At 40.9% G+C, this 27,535-nt stretch overlaps 1 protein-coding gene across 5 annotated transcripts in view; it reads right to left on the bottom strand.

Annotated features, from left to right (window-relative positions):
- Window positions 1-24,787, bottom strand: part of LOC106581279 (glycerophosphodiester phosphodiesterase domain-containing protein 5) — a 76,395-nt gene extending 51,608 nt beyond the window's left edge. For 3 of the 5 annotated variants that reach the window (XR_006761017.2, XR_006761019.2, XM_045703907.2), the window contains exons 1-2: window positions 24,416-24,786; window positions 22,900-22,951 (exon numbers count right to left, since the gene is read on the bottom strand). The gene's annotated coding sequence lies outside the window, so the exon portion shown is untranslated. Of the gene's footprint in view, window positions 1-22,899; window positions 22,952-24,415 lie in introns of all 5 variants that reach the window. The other 2 variants (XM_045703905.2, XM_045703906.2) reach the window with 2 other exon arrangements.
- Between the last annotated feature and the right edge of the window lie 2,748 nt (window positions 24,788-27,535).

Genomic DNA, 27,535 nt, shown 5'->3' with positions numbered 1-27,535 from the left:
AAACATGTTACAATTGAAGTACTTCAGTAAAATAGAACACACAGAATAAAAGGGACAGACTGCCATCTGGCATGTCGGGCACATGCCACTGGGCTGGTCCATTTATAGTCCAGTGGGCCTGTCTAACTTGGTTTTATTTGCACAAACTGATAATTATCTGGCTGGTAATGGAGGCCTCAAGGGGGGGAAATGGTCTGGTGTTTTAGAAATGCCAGGGCCGCCCCTGCACAGTACAATGAAAAGCACCTTCAGTGCTTTGATGCCAAGCCACAAATTTGAATTGCCATTGCCAAGCCCTGTTTCCAATGACAACTGTGGCTGCCTCCCGTGGCTTCCATCGATACAAGGTCAGAGCTAAATGACAATCTAATTGAAAGGACTAGGTGCATAGAGTGTCTATTGAACATTACATTAAACTACAATGACATTGAATTTGTTGAATATCCCTTTACTCTCAGAGGGTCACAGCCTGGCTGGGTTCTATGGCAGATTAGAGGGCACCAGGACTTTGTCGGCCTGGATGTGTGTGTGTATAGTGACCACTGGGCAGGCAGGGCAGGATCCAGCCTTGGCCTGGGTCTACTCTGACTAATCCCGGATGAATTACTCACAGACTGACTAGAGGTCCTGCTGGCTCAGCAGCAACTCATTTCAGCTGTAATAATAATAATAATAATAATAATAATAATGTCAATAACATTAAGCCAGGGCCTGGCTGGCTCAATAAGTGTCACTGTCCTCCTGGGGTATGAAGGAGCATGCTGATCAAGTTAACTCTGAAAAACACATGCTGATTACAATCTGAAAGTGAAACAACCCAATATGTTATCAAGAGTGTAAATAATTGACCTATACACAAGATTACAACCCAAGATGTGAGTTTAAACTCCAAGTAAACATGATTAACAAAAATGATTACAAATGGAGATTAGAATGCAATATTATCAGCATGTTTCTCAATTGAAGACTGTGCCTGACTTGCTAGTCCTCCCACTGCGCCGGTTTTAAATTGCAGCTATCCTATGGGTCGTCTTTGTGAGCAGCGCTGTGTTTCAGGAGGGATTTGAAATACACGTTAATTACAGCCATCAGCATGCAATCAGGGCAGCATGAGCTCTGCGGCTTTGGACAGCTGTTTATTTGCCTCATCAGAGGGGGTTGTGCTTCCTGTCATTAGTAGAACTGCCGTGAGGAGGGCAGGGGGCTCATCAAGACCACTCTGTCACACCCCAGCTGGCCCTGTGGTGCAGCTCTATGACCAGACCAGTCAGGCTGAGCACTGGGGTGGAGTTAGACTAGTCCTGGTTGAGGAGCTTCAGGGTGCTGTAGGGTTTAGCTGAGGATCAGACACTGCTGCCTGCCCTGCCTCGCAGAAGCACAGCTATTTGATCATCTGTTTTTTTGTCTAAATAAATCACATCAGAGCAGTGGATTGCTACATAACGCGAGCACAAACCACAGGCTTATAAAATCTGCTATGGAAACAAACTGCTGTCCAAAGTCTTCAACCTCCCAGGCTGCACTGCTTCCATCAGAATCCTTTGGCTCAGGGCTGTAACTAAGAGACTATATGCACTTCGCATTGAACGAACTGGGGTACTCGTACTTCAAGGGTCTAGTGAGGACTGGATATACACTACCATTCAAAAGTTTGGGATCACTTAGAAATGTCCTTGTTTTTGAAAGAAGGCCAGAATCCCAGAGTCGCCTCTTCACTGTTGACATCGAGACTGGTGTTTTGCAGGTACTATTTCATGAAGCTGCCAGTTGAGGACTTGTGAGGTATGTTTCTCAAACTAGACACTAATGTACTTGTCCACTTGCTCAGTTGTGCACCGGGGCCTCCCACTCCTCTATTCTGGTTAGAGCCAGTTTGCGCTGTTCTGTGAAGGGAGTAGTACACAGCGCTGTAAGTTATCTTCAGTTTGTCAATTTCTCGCGTGGAACACACAAATGCTGATGCTCCAGATACTCAACTAGTCTAAAGAAGGCCAGTTTTATGGCTTCTTTAATCAGAACAACAGTTTTCAGCTGTGCTAACATAATTGCAAAAGGGTTTTCTAATGATCAATTAGCCTTTTAAAATGATAAACTTGGATTAGCTAACAATGTGCCATTGGAACACAGAAGTGATGGTTGCTGATAATGGGCCTCTGTACGCCTATGTAGATATTCCATTAAAATCAGCCGTTTCCAGCTACAATAGTCATTTACAACATTAACAATGTCAACACCGTATTTCTGATCAATTTGATGTTATTTTAAAAATGGACAAAAAAATAAATAAACTGCTTTTCTTTCAAAAACAAGGACATTTCTATGTGACCCCAAACTTTTGAATGATAGTGTATTAAAGGGTGTACTGCATAATTAAGTAGTTCTGGCTTCTATTCTGTGGCACTATCCTGTGTGTAATACGGAGAAGAAAGGACTTGGGAGGGTCTTAGTTCCATAGACAGGATGATGACACTGAACTAACCAACTTCAAGTCCAAACATATACACATCTATTCTAGGTCATCCTATTATGTAGTAAGGTTAATAAGTAAAAACATATACACATCTATTCTAGGTCATCCTATTATGTAGTAAGGTTAATAAGTAAAACATATACACATCTATTCTAGGTCATCCTATTATGTAGTAAGGTTAATAAGTAAAACATATACACATCTATTCTAGGTCATCCTATTATGTAGTAAGGTTAATAAGCAGCCTGTAGTGAATATCTTGGATGGTGATAATTATTTGTATTTAGGCTTCCAGTCCAGTCAGGTTTCTGGAGTAGAGATGGATCATTACACATATTTACAATATCAACATTAAACATATTGACACGTGTAAACTAATTCAAATAGTGTCAGCAAATCCTTTAATTTGATGAGTTTGATCTCCAACATGGGGTCTGGGTGTTGAGGCAGCAGCTTTAACACCAGAGATGTGCAAGGGAAGCATTATAGTCATGTTTCTCACAGCGTCAATACTAGTGATATCAGCCCCTCCTTATTAAGGCCATACGCATTAACATAATATGCCAATTACTAACCCTCACTGCATGGCACCTTCACAACTAAACATTTCCCACTGGTGTTCAGATACGGTACATGTTAAGGTTGTGTGTATACTGTATTGGATCAGAGTTGACAGAGTTAATATAGCCTATGCAGCGTCGAATTTAATTGCAGAGCAATCTTGTTCATCATATCCAATGTGATCCAATTGCGTAAAAGCATAACTGAAATGTGTATGAAGTGCATTCTTCTCACTACTGTTAGTTTTCCTGAGCATTATGCAATAGTGACCGATTGCCAGTAAAGAAGCCTGGCAGCACACAGTTAGGAGTGGGCTGCCCCAACAAAGTCACACATTGTCTGTGACCGTCTGCTAAACAAGAGCAGCTTTTTCTTTCCAAAGCCCAAGGTTGTCAAAATATTTGTTGCGGACAGTAAATCACTTGTTTCCTTGAATACCCTCTGTCCTAATGTCTGAAAAATAAGATTGAAGGGCGAGGAAGACCCCAAAATGTTCATCTTAGATTCTGCTGCCTCATTTCCTCCAATCAAAGAGGCAGAGAGAAACACAGTCTGCAGAGTAGGAAATGCTTCAGCACTTTTCCCAGGCCAGCAGACAGAGGGGAGAGGGAGACTCCTTTAACCAACAAACCGATTGGAAGGAGACTGAGGCCAAGTAGCACAGGCCTTCAGCACGACCAGATGCCAGGCCACAGCTATTGGGTTGGAATGTTACGGAGAACACAGACACCTCTCAGACTCTCATAGCTTCTCATCTTAGCTGACCTAACACACTGGAATCAGCTGGAGCTCAAAGACGCAAGAGGCTGTTCAACTTCACAGCTCAGTGTCAGTCGGATTCCCAAGGCTGTTTAAGACTACACAAAGTCTATAGACAATTGACCCTTCGCTAAGCCTTGCCCCAGAATTTAGGGCAACCAATCGCAGCGCTCCAACGGATAGCAACTGTCGTCAAGTCCGATATCTCGGACAATCTCACGTTTTAAATAGCATGAAACTGGAAATGAACCAATCCTCTGTCGACTAGCAATGGAATGGTCAAATGCTTTATATATATATTTTTTAAGTGCATGGTTGACAGAGAGAAACAAAATGGTGCAGTTTGAGGCCATGTAGCAGAAAGTGATAAGAGCGCTAGTGGGTCTGGGCGGGTGTGATGTTTGTATGATGTAGTCGTTTGTATGTGTATGTTTTGTATCGTTTATAAAATATAAAATATTTTTTCTTATAATTGCAGGAAAGCCAATGAGGGCTATGGAAAAACAGTTCTCTTATAAAATAAATGATAAAATGGCTAAACAAATTGTACAGTGCACCAGGAGTACTTGCTACTGTGATTCCTGATGTGCAGAACCTGTGCAGATGTGCAGAACCTTATACCTGTTATGTGCAGAACCTGAATATTTTTCTAATTCCGAAATTATTGTTACATTGTTTGCTAGCTCAGTCTCATTGACCACCAAGCATTGCTAAAGCTAGCTAGCCACTTAATATAACTCGTTTTTTTTCTAAATGTACGTTAGCTAGCTAAGTTAGAAATGTTATGAATACAACTCCCATCTGCTGTCGACATCAGGATATGATTTGAGAACACTAGTTAGCTCCAAAAGTGGCAGTGACTTAAGTGACTTAAGAGCCATTCAACATTGTAATGCAGTCCACCACAACATAACCCCTTCCTAATCGGGAAACTCTTGGGTATCTGTGTTTAATTTAATTGTGTATTAGAAACAGTTTGAGAGAATTGTAAGGGGATTTCGCAAGTGGTTGAGTGGGGAATTGGGCTTCCCGGGAAAATGTTGTATGAGGTTGCAACAGTAACCAAGGGGGGCGGGTCTTAGCGAAGGGTCAATTGTTTAGATGGAGCTTTGAGCTCCAAGCATGGATTCCATTTTTCAATTGATAGATGACTTTGGTCCATTTATTAGTAGCAGACATTCTATCATAAGACTACTGTACCTCATTAAAGGATTTTATTGGCTTTAATAAATCTCTCCTCATTGCAATTAAAAACCACCACCATCTCCTTGGAGAATTGAGCTATGGCCATCAAGCTCATAGATGAATAGGGGAGGCTTTCGTTAATTAAATTCCCAGTGAGGAGTCCATTTTAACGAGCAGGCTGATAGTGCTCAGATCACAGACGTTAAAAGCAGCTCAGTCTCGGGCAGAGTTGATGCATCAGTGGAGTGATGACAGTCTCACCCTGTCACTCAGTGCAACGTCTGCCTTCTGTGATTCATCAACACATTTAATTAACAGATGGTTGGTTTTCATTTGGTCAAATGCGAAACAAGTTACTTCCGAGTCAGTCAATCTCCCACACGGCTCCAAAACGCTGACACAGCTCCTTGTCCTACTCGCTCTAAATCCCTTGCCAGGAACTGTGATGCATATTCATGAGCCAGAGAGCTCACCACGAGGCACGGAGTGGCACGCAACGACTGCCTGTTTAGGTGTGTGGGCTCCAGCCTCACTCTGTGCAGGTTTGATAGAGTTCCATGTGCAGTGGGCGGAAATATTTGGTCTCTCCATTTCCAGTCCTGTATTAGACACTTCAGACCTCGTAAAGGGCACCCCAGAATACATTAGGGAGTATATATAGTGGAAGTATTCATGAGTGCCTGTACACTCCACATCAACCCACTGAGGTACAGAAGCACCATCAAAGATAAAACAAACATTGAGTTGTTATTTTACCTGAAATGCACAAGGTCCTCTACTCCGACAATTAATCCACACATAAAACGGCCAACCGAATCATTTCTAGTCTTCTCTCCTCCTTCCAGGCTTTTTCATCTTTGAATTTATATGGTGATTGGCATCTACACTTTCATTGTATTACCACGACAAACGGCAAAACATTTCGTCTTTCAATCACCCACGTGGGTATAACCAATGAGGGGATGCCACGTGGGTACCTGCTTCTATAAACCAATGAGATGGGAGAGGCAGGACTTGCAGCGTGATCTGCGTCAGAAATATAAAGGATTTCTATTTTAGCCCTTGGCAACGCAGACGCTCGTTGACGCACGCGAGCAGTGTGGGTGCAATAATTGAATAACATGGATTTCTAAATTTATTTTGCGACGTTCACGCACGCGACGTGTCCGGTCTGGTCAGCATGTAAGGCTCGTATTTCTGTGTGTTATAATATTATAATTAAGTATATGATTTGATAGAGCAGTCTGAGCGGTGGTAGGCAGCAGCAGGCTCGTAAACATTCATTCAAACAGCACTTCACTGCGTTTGCCAGCAGCATTGCGCTGTTTATGACTTCAAGCCTATCAACTCCCGAGATTAGGCTGGCAATACTAAAGTACCTATTAGAACATCCAATAGTCAACGGTATATGAAATACAAATGGTATAGAGAAATAGTCCTATAATAACTCAAAACTTCTTACCTGGGAATATTGAAGACTCGTGTTAAAAGGAACCATCAGCTTTCATATGTTCTCATGTTCTGAGCAAGGAACTTAAACGTTAGCTTTTTTACATGGCACATATTGCACTTTTACTTTCTTCTCCAACACTTTGTTGTTGCATTATTTAAACAGGTTTCATTATTTATTTGAGACTAAATTAATACATCAATAAAATCAATTTCAAGTTAAAATAAAAGTGTTCATTCAGTATTCTTGTAATTGTCATTATTACAAAAATATATATATAAAAAAAAAATATATATAAAAATACAAAAATCCTCCAATAATCGGTATCGGTGTTGAAAAATCATAATTGGTCGACCTCTACTGGAAACGGCTGATTTTACTGGAATATCTACGTAGGCGTACAGAGGCCCATTATCAGCAACCATCTCCTGTGTTCCAACGGCACATTGTGTTAGCTAATCCAAGTTTATCATTTTAAAAAGGCTAATTGATCATTAGAAAACCCTTTTGCAATTATGTTAGCACATCTGAAAACTGTTGTTCTGATTAAAGAAGCAATAAAACTGGCCTTATTTAGACTAGTTGAGTATCTGGAGCATCAGCATTTGTGGGTTCGATTACAGGCTCAAAATGGCCAGAAACAAAGAACTTTCTTCTGAAACTCAGTCCATTTTTGTTCTGAGAAATGAAGGCTATTCCACGCGAGAAATTGACAAGAAACTGAAGCTCTCATACAACGCTGTGTACTACGCCCTTAACAGAGCAAACGGGGTCTAACCAGAATAGAAAGAGTGGGAGGCCCCGGTGCACAACTGTGCAAGAGGACAAGTACATTAGAGAGTGTCGAGTTTGAGAAACAGACGCCTCACATGTCCTCAACTGGCAACTTCATTAAATAGTACCAGCAAAACAGCAGTCTCAACGTCAACAGTGAAGAGGTGACTCCGGGATGCTGGCCTTCTGGGCAGAGTTGCAAAGAAAAATCCATATCTCAGACTGGCCTATAAAAAGAAAAGGTTTTGCAGGTTCTATGTCATGAAAAATTAGCTTTTCTTTAAGAAAGGACATTTCTAAATGACCCTAAACTTTTGAACGGTAGTGTACATATTATCTCAATCAACCACCACAACTACTTCATACCACAGTACACGGACTAGATATCGGTACTCCTTGTACAGTACATTGGGAAAGTATTAAGTATTTTATTTTTTTAGTTTACTATTTTAATTTGTTCATTTTCATACTTAACTGCATTGTTGGGAATGGGGTCGTAAGTAAACATTTCATGGTAAAGTCTACACTTGTTGTATTCGACACTTGTGACAATTTGATTTGATAGCCTACAAGCCTGGAATATGCAAATAATGCACGTGCCTGTAACAGTGTGCTGTGGCATGACTTCGGAACATGCGCAGTCCAAACAGAACATAGCATACACAACAGTATCATCGGCATATATGTATAGATAACTTTTTTTTTTTACAGAGAAGTCAATATTGTGAATGTAAACAGTAAAAAGTACAGGACCCAGAATCGACCCCAGCAGGAGACCTTTCATAATATCCAGGAAACCGGATTTAACGCTATCTGTAGATATATATTGAGTTCTAACTGCTAAGTCACTTTTAAACCAATTAGCATTGAGTGATCAACTGTATCAAAAGCCTTTGACAGGTCAATGAAGAGTGCAGCACAATGTTGCCTTTTATCAACTGTTAACCACATTTAAAACTAAGAATGCAGCAGAGATAGTGCTATGACCTGGCCTAAAACCTGATTGATGTACATTTAGAAGATTAATTCTCAGCTAAGCTTGCTAAATACAAAGATTCTAATACTTTAGCTAGGCAAGAAAGTTTAGAAATAGGCCGATAATTAAAATAGGGCACAAGGGTCACCACCTTTGTGAAGGGGGAGTACATGGGCCGCCTTCCAAACCTTGGTGATAGTACCAGATATAATTGTCAGATTAAACATATGGGTTAATGATTCAGCTATCAGGGGGGCAGACAGTCTGCAGCAAAAACGGATCATGCATATCAGATCTTAAGCAAGGCATATACATCAATCTTGCATCAATCTTAAGCAAGGTATATGGCACATCACAGATAGTACATTTTTGAAATGAAAACAAAGATTCACTAGAAGTTGACGGGTTAACCAGCAGCATACCACCCTGCATCCCACTGCCGGCTTGCTTTTGAAGCTAAGCAGGGTTGGTCCTTGGATGGGAGACCAGATGCTGCTAGTGGTGTTGGAGGACCAGTAGGAGGCACCCTTTCCTCTGGTCTAAAAATATATCTCCCCAAATGCCCCTGGGCAGTGATTGGGGACAATGCCCTGTGTAGGGTGCTGTCTTTCGGATGGGATGTTAAACGGGTGTCCTGACTCTCCGTGGTGACTAAAGATCCCATTGCACTTATCGTAAGAGTAGGGGTGTTAACCCCTCCTGGCTAAATTCCTCATCTGACCCTCATACCATCACAGTCACCTAATCATCCCCATGGTGCAATTGGCTCATTCAGCTCCCCTCTCCCCTGTAACTATTCCCCAAGTTGTGGCTGTAAATGAGAATGTGTCTGCAGTCAATTTCCCTGGTAAAAAAAAAAAAAAAGTAATAAAAACACTGAGGGTGGTAGAGGGAAAAGCAATTGATTGACTGACCAGGGTCAATACACCATCGTTTCTCTCAAATTAAAAGCCTGCAGAGATAAAAATGTATTAAAAGCATCACTTATCCCATTCTTCTCAATTATGATGCCAGAATTAGTCAGACAAATAACCGTGGCTCAGTTGGTAGAGCATGGTGTTTGCAATGCCAGGGTTGTGGGTTTGATTCCCACGGGAGACCAGTACGGGAAGAAAAAAAAAAAAGAAAAAAAATGTATGAAATGTTTGCATTCTCTACTGTAAGTCGCTCTGGATAAGAGCGTCTGCTAAATGACTAAAATGTAAATGTAAAATGTAAATAGCTTCTTAGCAAAGAGCCATTTTTCAAGCAAGAATTCCACTGGGACTGTCAGAGTGTGGAGGGGAAAACTGAAAATGTGCCATTATTGGCAAAGAGGTTTGGAACCCTTATTGGTCTATTAACCAATTTACCGCATGGTGATGTCACCATTGAAGGTCAAATCTCCACCCCACTAAAACAGGCTGAAATTTCAGGCAGTCTTTTCAAATGGCTCTTACACTTAAAAAGGGGCATTATTATCATTTTCATAATATTATCCCAACTTCTGAAAATATAAAAACACTGGAAATTCACAGTTTTGACTGAACTGGGCCTTTAAATACTCACTGTAGATCACTATACTAATTGCACCTTATGTTTCAAGTGGGAATAATTTCTGAGTATACAATCTCACTATTTCAGCAAATTTTGAGAATGTCTCAGAAATTTGAGAACCTTTTGAGAAAGGTCACAGTAAGGAAAATTCATCACAATGTGAACATCTTATTCAATATGAATAATTAAGGTGATGAGTCTTGTTTTGCTTGCCATCCTTGAAGTGGTTGACTCATTACAAAGCTTATCCTTCAAAACACAATCACATGAATGAATACAGATTTTCTGTACAGTAAGCACACAAGACCGGTGGCAGAGTATTCAACACCAGCTTGTTAAGAAAATCTGTCTCTCAGAACATTTTGGCCTCTATTGGAGAGGCCCATATAAAAGTTGCATAATATGTCCTCCAGGATCTGTCAACATGTACATTCTGCACATTTCAACAAGCACTTGAGTCATTTTTAATGATTACTGATTCATAATCATGACCATTAGGTGAAGGTACAAGCCATAGTCTATTCTACCTGAGATGTTGTGCAAGACAGCACTAGATATCTATTACCAAGTAATTTCGCTCACTGTGCACACCCTGCAGACAGGGAAGAGCAATAAGTGCTTTAAGAGCTGTGTGCACTGTAAAGAATGAGTGACAAGCATAATACAGTTACTAGTTTGTGGATTGCTGCCTGGCATATTGAAAGCAGGCAAACAGGCTGTTGCCTTCAATATGCCAGCAGAAGATGAATCATGCATCAATTCAAACTGTAACAGGAAGGCTTGGAGTCAAGGGAAATAAAGCCTCCCAGTCAGCCCGTTGAGGGATATCTATCTAGCAAGCTATCTACTAGCTGTTACCAGAGACACACCAGGAGAGCTGCCTCTATGCCAGGGACTGTGAGACCAGGGCTAGCTAGCTACTCCCAGAAGAATCAGGAAAGTAGAGTTTAGGTCCCTACCTCAAAGCAAACTATTCACCACCACTGCTCCCCATAGTTCCTATCCACACAAGCACAAAGGAGCCGGGGAACACTCTTCAAAGCTCTGAGGGGTCAACTTTGTGGGTAAAAAAAAATCATTTAAAAAAACAGGAATTGACTGAAGTGAAGATTTTTCCACTGACTGCAGTGCTTGTGAAACACCTTTCTAAGAAGACTTGAGCCGGCAGGTTCTCAAAAGTCAAACAAGGGCGCCTGACGTTATATGCCCATCTTATCTTGTGATACTGAAGGATGACCTGATGAAACTATAGACATGTCGATCTGTTTACCTTTTGGTGAGGAAGGCAAAAGTGATTGAGTCACACACACACACACTATATTCAATATAAGCATGTGAAAACAAACAGGTGGTGGGTAATTACAGTAGAACAGTAGTTTTGACACAGTTACTCAATATTGTTCACCACTGAAAAGGTGCAATGTTGTCCAACAAGTTTCCAGATATCTCTGCTAAAATTGTGAACATGAGACTTTAAGCACTGTATTTACTCAAGATAAACTAATGATCAAGTCTTAGAACAAGTCTTAGAACATCTCCAAAAATAGAGCATGTTAACCTCCATTTCGTAATGATCTAGACAGATATTAGATATGCAAAATCCTGCAAATTAAAGATATTCGAAGTAAAATGTAAATATATATTTTTTCAGCTACAGCTAAAAAAGGAATTAGGCCAACTGTAGATTAACATGTGTGAATACATTTGAATTCCACAAATGGAATATAAATGCACAATTTGTTTTCAAGTGTCACTGTCATAGGCGGGCATCCGGTGAGGATGAGAGTCAGGAGACAGACTGTGAGATGGTACATTCACTCAAATATCATTCCACAACTAACATCAAGTGAGGAATTACAGAAAGAGAATGTCCGAAAGGCATCGTCTTCATATTGCCAGAAGGCACAGGAAACGTCACAGTTACCTGAAGCAAAGTCCCTCTGCAGTAAAGCCTAATATTGCACGGAGTAGTCACAGGTAAACTTTCCAAACTGCTGACATCTGTGTGCGAGGGTATAATCTAATGCGTTGCAAACAGTGTCATGAGGATAGCTGGAAGCAACGTTTTTCCCTTGGCAATAATAACACTGAAGCAAGCAATGAAGAAGCATCTTAATTTCTTAAGATTTACAGTCAATGCGGTTTGCCTCATTAACAGATTCAACATTTGCAAGCACTGAATTTCCCCAGCTCTAAATTCTTCATACTGTACAGCATGAAAGCCAAGGCTGAGACTAAACCAGATTCATTCTGATAAATCGGTCACTGGTAAGTCTAATAATGTTTTGGTATTACTGAGAATGATAGAGGGTGTGCCACTGGGTCATTCATTTAATTTAATGTTAATACAATGAATAAATAAAGGAACAGCCGTCACCCAGCTCATTGGGATCATGATGGCGCGCTGGAAGTCTGCCAGGAAAGGTCAACATTGGGATCATGCTGGAGCACCAAAAGCATGCCAGGACAGGAGAGGTACAGTAGAAGTGGGTAAACTGCCATAAAGAGATCATCCTCTCAATTTTTATCAGAGAAAAGGATAAATCTCAGAGGAAGGGATCAGGCCCGGTCTCCTCTCATGGGCCAAGAAGAGGTGTGATCTGACGCAGGCAGGACGAGAAGAGCCGAGTCAGCCGGTTGGTAATACTGCATCCAGGGTGCAATTGGAGTCAGAGTCCCAGGAGAAGGTGATTGACGGAGCTCAGATCAGACAATAGATTTAGGTAAATATAGTCTTCTCCTTGGGGAGACAGAGGGAGGCATCACCTGCTGGGGCACCAAACCATCAGTTACAACAGGTGTCCTCATATTGCTGCGCGCATACACAGGCAGGCAAGGTGGATATGCTGTAATCCAGAATTACCTTCCATATTTTCAAGGATCACATATTAAGATACATTCTAAAATACACTAGAGTGGAGATCAGATGGGGGGGAAAAAAAACATGCAAAGAAGATATTGCATGGATACACAAGGCAAAGAATTTTACAAAATCGCACACTTCTTGGTTTCAAACACAGTTTAGTTCTCCTTGATCAAACAGCCAATTAAATCAGACTGGCATTAAATCAGCAGTAGCGCACTTTCAGCCTGTAAGGTGGTGGTGCGTTTCAATGAGTCATGCAGTCTCAGTGAGTCCGTCCCTCCCAGCAGCCTCTGGGTTATCATGTGGGCACAACGTGTTTGCAGACACCTCGTCTCCCTGAGAAGTGAAAGCCTGTGATTAAGGCTACCACAGAGACAGTGGAGGAGAGCAGCGCTAACCAACAGGAGGGCACTAGGGAACACGGTGGAATGTTTGATTAGCTGATGAGTGGGGTGATAAAGACAACAGCCGGGGTTGGTTGCCATTAACCAAGAGTGGCAATGTGGAGGCAAGGCCAGAGTAGTACAGTTGTCACCCACGTCACAATTTAACTGTGCAGAGTAAAGTGCAGCACATCTATCATTCCATGAGGCAACACATACTTTAAGCAAGGGTTGGGAAGCCCAACTCCTTTACGTTCACCCAATGACTTTCAAGTTACTGTATTGTGATTGTTACAGTAGAGGTGAATAGTTTTAATTCCCAAGAGCTCAGTCCATAATGGCTGGACTTAAAGGAAGAATCCACCCAAAACCATGCATTCCTTTAAATTTACTGTATTAAATAACACTAATATGTGAACACAATATTTTTGGTGAACAAATGTTTAATTTTGGCATTATAATAAGGTTGGTAGCAACATGGGGAAAATCGGTTGCTGCTCAAGTCGACTAGAAAATCCACGATGCAATGCTCCCTATGGGCTGGCTGGCTGGCTAGCTAGCAGATAGCAAACGTATCTACACACACACTAATACCAAAGACAATATCAGCATGTAACGTAGCTAGTTACCTGTAAAAATCGCCTAAACAAACTGCACTATGAATTTAGGAGTTTACAATCTCACCATGTTCAACTTCAAGATCGATGTGCCTCACAGACTGGAGTCTAACATTCACAAATGCAGACATACTTTTGAGGTGATGGGAAACCTTGCCCATGCTACGGCAATTGGCAATAGCATGGGTGCATTCTGGGCGACTGGGAGTCTATTGGCCCCTAACAACAACAAAAAAACAACATTAGCGAGAATTTCATCAACAAGAAGTACAACATTACAAATATTTTCAGAGATATGAGATAATTAACTTGCTATCTGTAGTATAGCTTTGGAATTCTGACACTACCTAGAGTCGTGGCCAAAGGTTTTGAGAATAACAAAAATATGAATTTTCAAAGTCTGCTGCCTCAGTGTCTTTAGATATTTTTGTCAGATGTTACTATGGAAAACTAAAGTATAATTACAAGCATTTCATAAGTGTCAAAGGCTTTTATTGACAATTACATTAAGTTGATGCAAAGAGTCAATATTGCAGTGTTGACCCTTTTTCAAGACCTCTGCAATCCCCCCGGCATGCTGTCAATTAACTTCTGGGCCACATCCTGACTGATGGCAGCCCATTCTTGCTTGGAGTTTGTCAAAATTTGTGGGTTTTTGTTTGTCCACCCGCCTCTTGAGGATTGACCACAAGTTCTCAAATGGGATTAACGTCTGGGGAGTTTCCTGGCCATGGACCCAAAAATACCCATGTTTTGTTCCCCGAGCCACTTAGTTATTTATCACTTTTGCCTTATGGCAAGGTGCTCCATCATGCTGGAAAAGGCATTGTTCGTCACCAAACTGTTCCTGGATGGTTGGGAGAAGTTGCTCTCGGAGGATGTGTTGGTACCATTCTTCATTCATGGCTGTGTTCTTAGGCAAAATTGTGAGTGAGCCCACTCCCTTGGCTGAGAAGCAACCCCACACATGAATGGTCTCAGGATGCTTTACTGTTGGCATGACGCTCATCTTGTCTTCTCCGGACAAGCAATCGGAAAGGGGATTCATCAGCGAAAATGACTTTACTCCAGTCCTCAGCAGTCCAATCCCTGAAGCCTTCTTCACAACAATTGAACAGCTCTCCTTGAAGTTCTTGATGATCCGATAAATGGTTGATTTAGGTGCAATCTTACTGGCAGCAATATCCTTGCCTGTGAAGCCCTTTTTGTGCAAAGCAATGATGACGGCACGCGTTTCCTTGCAGGTAACCATGGTTGACAGAGGAAGAACAATGATTCCAAGCACCACCCTCCTTTTGAAGCTTCCAGTCTGTTATTCGAACTCAATCAGCATGACAGAGTGATCTCCAGCCTTGTCCTCGTCAACACTCACACCTGTGTTAACGAGAGAATCACTGACATGATGTCAGCTGGTCCATTTGTGGCAGGGCTGAAATGCAGTGGAAAATGTTCTTTTGGGATTCAGTTCATTTGGATGGCAAAGACGGACTTTGCAATTAATTGCAATTCATCTGATCACTCTTCATAACATTCTGGAGTATATGCAAATTGCCATCATACAAACTGAAGCAGCAGACTTTGTGAAAATTAATATTTGTGTCATTCAAAACTTTTGACCACGACTGTACTTGAGGAAAATAGGCACGTTTCTCAACATATACAGTTTGAGAAGGGATTGCGTGACGATGAGCTTAGCAACCGCGTGACGCAGCTTGATAACATGAATGAGATTGTCGACAAGTCTGCTGGGTGGGGCATTATACATTCCTTCATTGGATTCCTATGTCCTTTCTATAATATCTCTGGCAACGGCACCATGTAATGCACCCTGGATTAAAGGGGCAGACAAATAGGAAAAATGTGCTAGACCCGTTAAATTACACATTTCCCATTTCAGAGAAGACATCCTCCCAAATTATGACAATGGACTGTATTGAAATCTGACATGTACGATAGACGTTTTCGCGGTTCTACGTCATACCGGACAGATTCCTGCCTGCTTGAATGCCAATAATGAAAACATGAAATGACCCAAGGAATTGACAGAATATCACTTAGAGATGCACAAAAACAATAACATTCCAAATGGGTGAACCTTTCCTTTAATGATCGTTACCCTCAGGCATTTTAGAGGCTGTTTCTGCCTGCAGCCTTCCTCACCATCAACCAGACATGATGTAACATGCGCTGCTGGCTGGCAATCTCCATGCAGAACAGAAGTCAGTCTGGGGTGTTCAAACACTGTCCTGCTGGCCTGTGGGCAGGCTGGCATCTGCCTCTATGGCTGCTTCCCTACTATACCAAAACTTACAGCAGGTGCAGGCCATCTGGGGATCCCTCCTCTCCACCTGAGCTTCATAACAAGGCTTGTATTTATTAAAAAAATTGCAGTCTCAAGAAGATATGAAAGTATTTGAAATCGTATTGCTACAGTAGCAGCAGCTTGTGTGAGGGGATGTTCCCTGTGGTTGGTCTTTATAACTCATTTAGATACGGAGGAGAATTAGGCTACATGGCTAAAGGAAACTTAATAATACTCACTCAGCCACATTATTGTCTTTAAAAAAAAGAATACGTGTTATGGACCATGAAGTTAGCCTTCCCTGTAGCTCAGTTGGTAGAGCATGGTGTTTGCAACACCAGGGTTGTGGGTTCGATTCCCACGGGGGGCCAGCACAGAAAAAAAAAAAAATGTATGAAATGTATGCATTCACTACTGTAAGTCGCTCTGGATAAGAGCGTCTGCTAAATGACTAAAATGTAAAATGTAAAATGTAAGTTTTAGGTTTGAAATTGAATCCGAAATTACACTTGTTTTTGGATACTCAGGACATAGATAGTGGAATGTAGAGAGATCATTAAATTATGCTATGGTCCATTTTATAAAACTACAAATTATATAGCAATTCATCATGTGTAATTGCAACAATTTGCCCAGCCACTCCAGGACTGAAGCAGTAGGACTATTGTTCAGCAAGAACTCTTCCCAACAGGTGATTCGCCTCTCGTTTTGACCTTTCTCCAGATAGCTGGGGATTCTTACCTAACAAATCCTTCATGCTCTTTTACAACAAAAAAGGCCTTTAGTTATGCCAGCAGAGAACCCCTGTCAAAGAATGTAGAATCTCAGTGGCTGGGTTATACTTCCACATGAAAAAGAAGCCCTAGAAAAATCTTTGTTTTTACTGCCTCTTCGTTGGCTGAAGCAGCATCTCAGATGAAGGAGCAACAGAATCAGGCCCTCCGTCTGAACAAACAGTGCTTTGACCGGCCGGTCTCAAGTTGCATACACCCCCCCTTCCACCTGGGGCGCTTCCTCAAACCTTGTCCTGTCTGCCTCACACAATGTTCCCAGTGTCTCCTGCTGGTACGGCCTGCTCAGTATTAAAACAATGGCTCAACTCTCCCTCCCAGATCAAGGTAGGCCAGAGAAAGTAATTCTGGTGTTCACGCCTAGTCATAGGTGCTGACACTATGGCCTAGAAAGGAAACTGCTGACAAAGGCCTCCGTGGCATGCAGACACAGGGGGAACTATTGTTGTGTGAATAAATGAACGCCATTCGCCGTTGGTGTTTAACGGTTCTCATTAACTCATTGCGTGCTCTACAGTACAGCCGTGTTTTACTGTACTGAACGTAGGATGCAGGCAGTATCTGTATGCCTGGGCGATAGATGGTTGGTCTGTACGGTAGCCATCTGTCTGTTTTTGGCATCACCCAGAGCTATGTCCTCTATCAGGTGACTGATCTGTGCCAGGTGACTTTCTCCTCAGAGTTGAGGTAGACAGAGTCAAGGACAGACAGACAAGCCCAGTCTGTGATGCAGTCCTTGTCCATCTCACTCTCCCCCTTTCCACTGGTCCCATGCAGAGAGAGATGGGGCACTAGTGACTCTTCAAATCATTGGAAGGTTCATTTCATCCTGTTTTACAGGATAAACATTTGCATCTGCAAAGACAAGGAACATGCTTGGCTCAGACTTACCATAAGGTGGGAATTTTAGCACACTCCTTTTCAGGGTGAAATAAAAACAATTATCCTTGTTATTCTGTTAAACTAGAGTTGCCTTTCACCTTGGGGGTAGAAATATGACATAATTGGGTCCCTCTTGCTTTGAGTATAGCTAATATTCTCATCAAGCTATGGAGACTAAGAAAACATGTCAATTAGTGATGAAAAAAAAAGTGTATGCCCCTTCGTCGGCGATTGGTCAAGAGTAGGGGGTTCTTCAAAAATAGTATTTGTCGTCATTCAACTAGAAACGACTAGTTTTCTTACAAATGTTTTAATTGAGAAATACTGCACCAAACATCTTAGTTAGACGTAAAATTGTGCGACTAATATCGCCTCGGCAAAAATTCAAGAAATCTGTCATTAATTTGATCTTAGCTTAATTCTGACTATTTTGAAGAAACACGCAATGAAGGAAGCCTTACATTTTAGAATAAGGCTGTAAATGTACCAAAATGTGGATAAAGTCAAGGGGTCTGAATACTTTCAGAAGGTACTGTGTGTATGCATGCATGTATACTCACACTACCGTTCAAAAGTTTCGTCACTTAGAAAAGCACATGTCAATTGAAATAACATCAATTTATCAGAAATACAGTGTAGATAGTTAATGTTGTAAATGACTACTGTAGCTGGAAACGGCAGATTTTTTATGAAATACCTACATAGGCCCATTATGAGCAACCACCACTCCTGTGTTCCAATGGCACATTGTGTTAGTTAATCCAAGTTTATCATTTTAAAAGGCTAATTGAAAACCCTTTTGCAATTATGTTAGCACAGATGAAAACTGTTGTGCTTATTAATGAAGCAATAAAACTGGCCTTCTTTAAACGAGTTGAGTATCTGGAGCATCAGCATTTGCGGGTTCGATTACAGGCCAGAAAAATAACCTTCTTCTGAAACTCATCAGTCTATGCTTCTTCTGAGAAATGAAGGCTATTCCATGTGAGAAATTGCCAAGAAACTGAAGATATCGAACAACGCTGTGTACTACTCCCTTCACAGAACAGCAAACTGGCTCTAACCAGAATAGAAAGAGGAGTGGGAGGCCCCGGTGAACAACTGAGCAAGAGGACAAGTACATTAGAGTATCTAGTTTGAGAAACAGACACCTCACAAGTCCTCAATTGGCAGCTTCATTAAATAGTACCCGCAAAACACCAGTCTCAACATCAACAGTGAAGAGGCAACTCTGGGATGCTGGCCTTCTAGGCAGAGTTCCACTGTCCAGTGTTTGTTCTTTTGCCCATCTTAATCTTTTATTGGACAATCTGAGATATGGCTTTTTCTTTGTAAGTCTGCCTAGAAGGCCAGCATCCCAGAGTCGCCTTTTAAAATGACAAACTTGGATTAGCTAGCACAGTGCCATTGGAAAGGCGTGATGGTTGCTGATAATGGGCCTCTGTACGCCTAAGTAGATATTCCATTAAAAACCAGCCGTTTCCAGCTACAATTGTAATTTAGAACATTAACACTGTATTTCTGATCAATTTGATGTTATTTTAATGGACAATATTCTTTGCTTTTCTTTTAAAAACAAGGACATTTTTAAGTGACCCCAAACTTTTGAACAGTAGTGCGCGCGCACACACACAATGAAAATATAAACCATGTAAAGTGTTGGTCCCATGTTTCATTAGCCAAAATAAAAGATCCCAGAAATGGTCCATACACACAAAGTGTATTTTTCTCAAATGTTATGCACAAAGGTGATTACTTCCCTGTTAGTGAGCATTTCTCCTTTACCAAGATAATCCATCCACCTGACAGGTGTGGCATATCAAGAAGATGATTAAACAGCTTGATCATTAGAGGTGCACCTTGTGCTGGGGCCACTCTAAAATGTGCAGTTTTGGCACACAACGCCACAGATTTCTCAAGTTGATTGGCATGCCTAATGCAGAAATGTCTACGAGAGCTGTTGCCAGAGAATGTAATGTTAATTTCTCTTCCATAAGCAATCTCCAACGTAATTTGAGAATTTGGCAGTACGTCCAACTGGCCTCACAACCACAGACTAGAGGTTGACCGATTTCAAGTTTTCATAACAATTTGTTTTACACCTTTATTTAACTAGGGAAGTCAGATGAAGAACACATTCTTACTTTCAATGACGGCCTAGGAACGGGGGTTAACTGCCTTGTTCAGGGGGGATTCGGGGATTAGTTTTTGCAACCTTCCGGTTACTAGTCCAACGCTCTAACCACCTGCCTTACACTGCACTCCACGAGGAGCCTGCATGGCAGGCTGACTACCTGTTACGCGAGGGCAGCAAGAAGCCAAGGTAAGTTGCTAGCTAGCATTAAACTTATCTTATAAAAAACTATCAATCTTAACATAATCACTAGTTAACTACACATGGTTGATGATATTACTAGTTTATCTAACGTGTCCTGCATTGCATATAATCAACGCGGTGCCTGATAATTTCTCATTGAATCACAGCCTACTTCGACAAACGGGTGATGATTTAATAAGCGCATTTGCGAAAAAAGCACTGTCGTTGCACCAATGTACCTAACCATAAACATCAATGCCTTTCTTTAAAATCAATACACAAGTATATATTTTTAAACCTGCATATTTAGTTAATATTGCCTGCTAACATGAATTTGTCTCACTTCTCTTGCGTTCTGTGCAAGCAGTCAGGGTATATACAGCAGTTTGGGCCGCCTGGCTCATTGCGAACTGTGTGAAGTCCATTTATTCCTAACAAAGGTCGTAATTAATTTGCCAGAATTGTACATAATTATGACATAACATTGAAGGTTGTGCAATGTAACAGGAATATTTAGACTTAGGGATGCCACCCGTTAGATAAAATATGGAACGGTTCCGTATTTCAGTGAAATAAACGTTTCGTTTTCGAAATGATAGTTTCCGGATTTGACCATATTAATGACCAAAGGCTCGTATTTCTGTGTGTTATGTTATAATTAAGTCTATGATTTGATATAAGTCTGACTGAGTGATGGTAGGCACCAGCAGGCTCGTAAGCATTCATTCAAACAGCACATTCGTCATTTTGCCAGCAGCTCTTCACAATCTTCAAGCATTGCGCTGTTTATGACTTCAAGCCTATCAACCCCCAAGATTAGGCTGGTGTAACCCATGTGAAATGGCTAGCTAGTTAGCGGGTGCGCGCTAATAGCGTTTCAAACGTCACTCGCTCTGAGACTTGGGAGTGGTTGTTCCCCTTGCTCTACATGGGTAACGCTGCTTCGAGGGTGGCTGTTGTCGATGTGTTCCTGGTTCGAGCCCAGGTAAGAGCGAGGAGAGGGACGGAAGCTATACTGTTACACTGGCAATACTAAAGTGCCTATAAGAACATCCAATAGTCAAAGGTATATGAAATACAAATCGTATAGAGAGAAATAGTCCTATAATTCCTATAATAACAACAACCTAAAACTTCTTACCTGGGAATATTGAAGACTCATGTTAAAAGGAACCACCAGCTTTCATATGTTCTCATGTTCTGAGCAAGGAACTTAAACGTTAGCTTTTTTACATGGCACGTTTACTTTCTTCTCCAACACTTTGTTTTTGCAATATTTAAACCAAATTGAACATGTTTCATTATTTATTTAAGGCTAAATTGATAGTATATGTATTATATTAAGTTAAGTGTTCATTCAGTATTGTTGTAATTGTCATTATTACAAATAAATAAATAATTTAAATGTAAAAAAAGTAATTCAATCGGCCGTTTAAATCTATCGTTTTTTTTGGTCCTCCAATAATCGGTATTGAAAAATCATAATCGGCCGACCTCTACCGCAGACCACGTGTAACCACGCCAGTCCAGGACCTCCACTTCCAGCTTCTTCACCTGCTCAATCGTCTGAGACCAGCCACCCGGACAGCTGTTGAAATTGAGGAATATTTGTCTGTAATAAAGCCCTTTTGTGGGGAAAAACTCATTCCGATTGGCTGGGCCTGGCTCCCAATTGGGTGGGCCTACGCCCACCCAGGCCCATCTATGGCTGCGCCCCTGCCCAGTCATGTGAAATCCATATATTAGGGCCTAATGAATTTATTTAAAATTGACAGATTTCCTTCTATGAACTGTAACTGCATAAAATCTTTGAAATTGTTGCCTTTATATTTGCTAAAGGGGTGTGGTTTGGCAAGCTGTGACTCCGTTCTTACATTAGGCCTACTCATCACACCAGGATACATGGGGAGGGGGGGAAAATCAGAGAGAGGGTGTGTCTAAACTAGAGATAGGGGGTCGCAGAGAGGGTGGGTGGTGGAGGGCTTACATCCCACAGGACAGGCTGTAATAACAGGCTTTCTCACCGTCTTCTGCTCCCACATGTTAATTAGGATAATACCACTCTGCCATTTCCTCTCGCCTGCTAAATTGAGGGAAACACGCAGTTGTTGCCTTAGTGATAGAAGCTTTTATTATAGATGTAAGACCAACAGCAGATCTTGACTGTTGTCTTTCTCAAGGTACACACAATGGCTATAAAAAAAAACTAACGATGGCACCATTAATGGGATGAACATTCCTCCAGCAGTTTGTGCCCCCAAAAGCAATTATGAAAGCAAGATAGGCTGCATGATATTCTTAGATAAAGATACATGTTGAGAACCGCACCAGTGCAATGAACACTGCTCATGCTCGAAATACAGAAAAACCTATAGTCTGAGAAAAGGTTCCAGATATTAGTCCATCATAACATTTCATGTCATCTTAACATTTGTATTATGACATTTATAAATACACAAAGGATAGTGAGACTGATACTCTCTTCTTCAGAATCAATTACTGTGAAACTCAAACTGTGACTCAAACTCCAGTCAAGGAGTGGGCTTTCGGCACCCCTATCAGTGTGTCTGGTGTGTGTGTGTGTATGGAACACATAATAGCAATAACTGTTGAGGACACCGGTGCATTCCATGGAATGTTCTAGTCCAATCTCCTACAGTATGTCTGTCCTAGCCAGACTGCTGCAATAATGCTGAGTTAAGCATTAAAAACAAAAGATTTCACATTTAAACACCAATATCTATAATAAATGATGTTTTATGTTACGTTTTGACACCCGCCAATAACTTTAGACATCTAGTCTGTCTACATCAAGAGTGGAGAAATTGCCATCAAACACCTGAGTTGTGTGCGTCAAAATAAAATGCATTGCTTCACACAACAAATATGATGACTCACTGTCAGTCAACGCTGATAGCAATTTGACAGTATAGATCGCATACCTTCAAAAGCTCACACAGACAGTTTTATAGCCATAGATGTGTGGTTGATGAACTCTGCAGTATGCATGCATTTTGAAATTCTCCATACCTCAGTGGTGGCCGCTGATTGGCTGAATACTCCGGGCGCGATGTGGTTGGAGCTGTCAACAAAGCATCATGACAGAAATATTATGCCAAGTTTTCGAACTACCCGGTAGTTTATTTGAGAAGATGCATAATGCGATCTGTGCATTTGAACAACAGCATAAATACACCTATTTCACTTTTGCATGTCAAAAACCTAATGCTCACTGCTGCATATGCTGCCACTGTTTTGAACAGATTATATTACACGATTTAGAACGAGAGCCAGCAAACGAGTGCACCAGGTAGAACGCAACAAGCATGCAAATACAAAAACACATGATCTAAATGGGGGTAGCTGGCTAATCACGTCACAAAGCATTTTGAAATAACTTCATATTTCCGAGTTAGTCAAATATTAGTTTTGAAAGACTTGAAATTTGCATGGGAGCTAGCAAGCTACCAACTAGCTAACTGTTTATCAAAGGTAGATTAGACTAAAACTTTAAATAAAAAAATGTATTTATGTTTCTCAAAATGACTGTAGCTGCCTAATTAATTTGATCATGCTTTGTGATACACCCGGTTTTATGGTGTTTTAGTCCACACAACATGTCGCACTGTCACCAACAGTACAACCTGATGAAGACTAGAGCCGACATAGAAGTTCTGACTAAACGCCCATTTGAGCGACGCAGGACGGTCCATTTACTTTGTGCAGTTATAATTTATGCTAGCAGTTTCCCTCAAAGCAAATAGCTGGCATAACAATCCAAGCAATGTTCGCACGCACAGCCTATGCGCCCGTTGAGGTGGAACTGCTGCTGCTGGCAGTCACTGAGGGCCAGTAACTGAACAGCTTGTTTGAACAATGTACACATTTACCACACTTGTATAAGCATTTAAAACAAAATCCATGAATGATATAATATATAGATTTTGCCATCACAAGTGGGGCGCCGTCCCTAACGCCCGTTAGGATAAAAGACACCACCTGACAATATTGTATTGCTGCTTCATAACATCCATAGATCTGGAAGTGAAACCTGCATGTTCAATAATAGTGAAAGTTGCTGCCATTGATGCCAGATAAATTTGACTGTAAAAAATGGGTAGATGAAAATGCCTGTATAGGCTGGTTGTCTGCGGTGGTGTGTAGTCTATAAAAAGATACATAATACATCCATAGCTAAATACAGTCAGTGTTTTCCACCCATAGGCTATGTTTCGCCATACACGGGCGTGTCCTTTGTAGACTATTGGGTTATTACAAGGTGTGAATTAATATTTAATGATAAGTATACCCTGCATGTAAACTCCTGAATTACAGAAATAAAAAGGACATTTGAGTGAATGGCCGAATAGGTAGGTTATTTTAAGTAAATAAGCACCGTGTTTTGTTCATTTTCAACAACAAAATACTTTACAAATAAGTGTTTCATACCATGGCATGGCAACCCCTTACTTAAACTACTCATATACTCGAATAGGCTAGTACTTCAAACGCTACCCGCCGTTTGGATATGACAAGACTTACTTACCTCTAGCAATTATTTCAGGCTTTTTCTCCCAAGTGAAGTTGTTGGTAAATTTTACGAAGTCCTCCGACCAACTGCCCTCACCCCACTCAACAAATGGGCTGCTGCCTGTGTCAAACGTGTTGAGGTGGGTGACCGCCAAAGGTTGTTAAATACTACCGAGGACAAAAGGAAATGTGTCCTGCCACAACAAAGGTAAAAACATTCGACCCAGAGTTATTCTGTTAAATTCCACTTCGTGGGTTTATGCTACATTGAAGTATGTATCAGTTTAACATAATTTTCTCAGCAAATATTCCAGTCTGTCTGAGTTTAAAGCATGCCTTGTCTATGAACACCGGGCGAGTAAATCAATTGAATGACTACCAGTGGGCGGAGTTGTAGCTTTTATCGCCTGCCTCTTGTAGAACGGGTATTTACAGCGAAAGAGCGTCCCCCCTCTTCCGCCACGCGACATCTCCCATTGTAGGAAGCTTCAAAAGTCCAAAAAAACGATGGATGCGGTTATGTTAATGTTAAACTAATCAAATATAGCTCTATAACCCACAACATAGATACAGTAAAATATTATATAAAGTGTCTCTGATGGGGGCTCTGATGGGGCATTGCCAAAATCATCACTGACTCAATATCCATTTAATAAAGAAAAAGGGTTAAACACATCCATGGCCCGATTCCGACCCAAGTCAAGTGCGTGTAAATGGAGAGTAATTACCTTTTTATGTTCTTTTCTCACTATGTGTATTCTGACCTTGAACTTCAGCATGGGAATAGCATTCTATTAACCCACTATTCGTTTGAGGTGAAGCTCGAATAAATGAAGGTGTGGCAAAGGTGTCTACACTACAGATACCTGTATTCCGACCTTGACTTAATTCCCTCATATAATTCCACCACCTTTACACTGAATAAATCATAAATAAGGTTGAGCGAAGCTGCTGGTTCTAAGTGGGAAATCATCTACTTTCTTTTTCTTATAGAAATAACACCATTCTCCATGCACTGTAATTTATAAATTGATAAGAGCTATTGATAAGAGCAAGGTAAATGAGTAATCAGTTTGGAGAAGGGGATTATAAATACACATAGCATTTGTTTTAGATGATTTTTCCTAATGATCCCTGGAGATTAATGTGAAACCAGCCATATGGAAACAAATGTATTGCAGACCCTTTTGCACAGTGAAATAGAATATTAATAGCTGTGCCGTAATTCCGAATTTTAATTGTGTGGCCTCGTAATTTGCGTGGATGAAATTTGGAGACCCAAGCTATTGGCTTCTATAGGGACCTGCCAAGTTGATGTATGCCCTTTAGAATGTTTTGATTATATGCCTAGGCTTTACTCTGTTTTATTTTACAATTTGTATCATGTTAACTATTAGCCACTATCAGGAGCCACAGTCACTAATACCTACATACATTTTTGAATCATTCCATTCCATTCTGTTTAAATCAAATCAAATCACATTTTATTTGTCACATACACGTGTTTAGCAGATTTAGCGAAATGCTTGTGTAACAGGGTTATATTGGTGATTCCCCTTGCCACTTTATTGTTAAGCCAATGTGTTTTTGGTTTTATTTTTGTCTTTCCTTCACCTACTCAACATGGCATCTTATTGGCTGGTTTGCGTAGCTTGCTTACAAGGGAGGATGTTTCAGTTAGAATCGTCCTAGTGAACAAGCACCAAACCAGCGGTAAGTTGTTGGTTGCAAAGCACTGTACGTCAAAAGTGATTTTTATACTCCCAAGTGATGATTTAAATGTACAATTTATATCAATTTGTTTGTAAATGTTATTCGAACATCACACATAAGATGCAGCGGTTTTTGGTGAATATTTGTTGTGCATTTTGTTGTAGAGAATTCCAGCTAATACTAGTTAGCAACTTTCTGTGTCTGGTGGGGGGGATTGTATATTTTCTACAGTGCGTGAGTGCAGAGTTGGATGGTGAGTCGTGCATTGTATGACGTGCAATTTTGTGCTGTTCCTATCAGGTACATTGTTAAAGATATTATATTGTAATTGTATTATTTTGGTAACTACATTGCCCAGTGAACAAGCACCAAACCAGCGTGCGTGAGTGCAGAGTTGGATGGTGAGCCTTGCATTGCATGACTTGCAATTTTGTGCTGTTCCTATCAGAATAAAGCTCCACGACTGGTGTTACATGTCGGAGTTCGTGTCGATGATTGATTGTACACAACGCAAGAAGAGTACTGTTACACTTGTATTATCTTTCTTTCCTCTGTCATGTCTGTGTAGTTGTTCCTGCGGGTCGCTAGCATTAGTGGATCATATTAGGCTAACGTTGTGCAATAATCTGGGACATGTAGCCTTTTGGATCATTATGGAACTCAAACCACACGTCGCAGGTTAAACCTGGAGCCTGGCGCACAGCTCATGAAGATTGGACTGTTGTCATACAGCTCCATGATTAGTGAGAATTAGGGTGGATTTGTAGGACTATTGTTCAACCCCTGTTGTACACTTTTTTTCCACCTTCCAATATTTTATGGATTGAGCTTGAATATAACAATTTTCAGGGTGAATCAAACCACTATTTTTTATTCCTAACCAAAAAATGTGCCTAAATAATCTACAAGAGTATTTTTAAATCTACCAGTTGGTGCTAAAACAGACAAATATGCATAGATGGCTTTCTTTCATTGATCCTTATATTCTGACCTCGTTTTCTCGATGTATTCTATTGAGTCTGTAGACAAAATTATAATTAATGGAACACCGTATTCAAAGGGATGGCTTAAGATAAATGTACTGAAAACCACATTGAATGAAAACTCCATGAGAAAATCTGTTGGCCAGTAAGTGGGAGAGTTTTCAGTGGTTGAATGAAATTTATTCAGGATGTTCAAGGTAGCCAGAGCTGCAGGGCTCCCTTACACTGCTAAAAAACATAAGTCTGAATACCAAATACTGAGAAGTGTGTAGGAAAGGTGTATGTAGGAAAGGCATAAATTCCTAAGTCGGGATAAGGCCCATCATGCAGGATTGGGTGGCAGTGATTGAAAGCTTTTTTTATTCAAAATGTAAACTATGGCAGCTTAAGGGTGATGTACTGTTGGCAGTGGTGAGAGAAGCAGTAGTGGATCATTCTTG

This window comes from Salmo salar, chromosome 20 (genome assembly GCF_965601325.2).
Source record: "Salmo salar chromosome 20, fSalSal1, whole genome shotgun sequence".
Classification (NCBI taxonomy): domain Eukaryota; kingdom Metazoa; phylum Chordata; class Actinopteri; order Salmoniformes; family Salmonidae; genus Salmo; species Salmo salar.
The sequence above is the reverse complement of the archived record's forward strand: the minus strand, read 5'-3'. Positions and strand labels throughout refer to the sequence as shown.